The sequence below is a fragment of the Carlito syrichta genome, unplaced genomic scaffold (genome assembly GCF_000164805.1).
Source record: "Carlito syrichta isolate Samal-C Ts95f unplaced genomic scaffold, Tarsius_syrichta-2.0.1 Scaffold130369, whole genome shotgun sequence".
In the NCBI taxonomy this organism is placed as follows: domain Eukaryota; kingdom Metazoa; phylum Chordata; class Mammalia; order Primates; family Tarsiidae; genus Carlito; species Carlito syrichta.
In genome coordinates this window covers 41,396-43,498 of record NW_007074465.1, presented here as the reverse complement: position 1 = coordinate 43,498, position 2,103 = coordinate 41,396, and positions in this window count along the sequence as shown.

The following is a 2,103-nucleotide window of genomic DNA, read 5'->3' as shown; positions in this document are numbered from 1 at the left end:
CGCCTACTCCTGTCAAGTACAGGTTATCCTTCTCACTTTACAGATGAGGAAATCAGGGTATCCACCCAAGGTCACATGCTAGTATGTGGCAGAGCTGGGACTGGACACTAGGAACTCTGGTTCTGAAGGCCCACATTCTTACTCCCTACACAAAACCATCCATCTCGTAACCCTGGCACTCAACTTGTGCTGGTTCCCACCAGAGCACCTCTCAACCAGGGTGACTTGGCTTTCCAAGTTCATACCCCAATACCCCAACAATCCGACTGAAGACATTTGGTAATGTCTACACATGTTTGGTTCTCACAGCTGGGGGTGGGAGTGTTGTCGCTGACATTGAGTGAGCAGAAGCCAGGGATGCTACTAAAACTCCCGAAATGCACAGGTGGGCACCCGCAGCACATTATCCAGCATGAACACGAATGGCGCTGAGGTTGAAACTCCGCGCAAGAGGACTGATTGTAGGAGGGCAGCGTGTATAGCTGATCTCCATTGCTGCTGTGTCCTCAGGCCTAGAACAATCAACCATCCTTGACACCGAAGTACTTCAAGTTATCTGTCAATGAGTGACTCTATTCTAGCTGTTCTTAAGAGCCTAGAACTGTGCCATGCACGTAGCTGACAGGCAATAAACATTCATTAAAGGTGAATGAATGAAAGATGGTGTCCTCCATGGACGTTAAGAGGACATGGTAAACCGAAGGGATTTCAGTGAGTCACAGTCCCACTTTGGGGGGTTAGTTTTTTCCCAGATGACTTTAAATAAAGCCAGTTCTGCCAAAACAAGTCTCTTTAGGCAAAGAATTGTTTCTTCTTAAAACGAAAGCCACAGTGCCCCATTCAAACAGAACGTATTTAGGGGATTAGCAGATACTCCTAAATCACAGCATCACCAACTAATTGCTTCAACTACTAGAAGTTTAAGCGCCTCATCACAGACTTCACAGAAGAATTCAATTACAGCATAAAAAAGAAAAAAATAGATCTATTCTCTAAAAGGAAAGTAGACTTGACTCCATATCATTCAATGATTTTTATAACCATAATATTCTAACTATTTAAAAAATCCACAGTATACCATCTGTCAAGGTATTTCCAATCATCCCCCTTTCACCTCCTCAAAGAACATTACACACAGGCATTTGTTCCTAAGTAGTATTTCTTCACTTAAAAAACTCCTTCTCCAGGGAAAGTTCAGAAAGTGGTTGGTTATGTGGGTATTCAAGCCATACTAGAAGGAAACCCTGACTTCTTTCACTCACCATTCTTGTGATTAACGAATGGGTCTGGCTTGCCCAAATGCTAAATTATGAAATCACACTGCGTGGAATGCACCTCCCGTGTTTACAACCAAGGTAAGCCCACGTTTATTTCCCAGCACTGTGAAGACACGACACAGAACACACTCAAGTGGCAAGTAATTATAATGCAAGCCCTTGCATGGCAATCCAAATTTATTGAACTACGGATGCTAAGTTATACAAAATTGCACCACTTTAATTAAGGCTTTAGTTTACATTTGGCCACCTCCGAGTCGTCGTAACATTAGAATGGTCAGCTTAAATACTGTGGCTCCCTGTTGGATAGACACACAATCTTTACACCCAAACGGTAATGCATACAGAGCAACAAGGCATTGCTAAATACAACAGCAAGAGTTACTGCAAGTCAGGCCTTGTGACCCATTACACATGATTAAAATTACTTCCCACATTCACATCCACAGTACTCGTCCACCACTTAACATCTCAACCAAAACGTTACACGTGTGAAACGATCACTGACAGGCAAAGATACTACACCTGTGTATTGGTATTGCAAGACACATACGCATGAGCAAGCAAAGGGTTCACAGTGAGAATCTACAGCCGCAGAAGCCTGGAAATGATTTACAAAACTGTGAAACCATTAAAAAGCTGTGTGAAAATATACACTTCTTGTTGTAGACCCCCACTGTACACACAACTATAAACACTGTTCCCTATGTAAACAAAAAGGAAACATAGAATAAAAGACTTGAAAAGTCTGGACATTTCCTTTCCGACAGATATTAAAGGCAACGTCTTTAATCTAAGACATTATACTGAGAGGACTATCATGTTT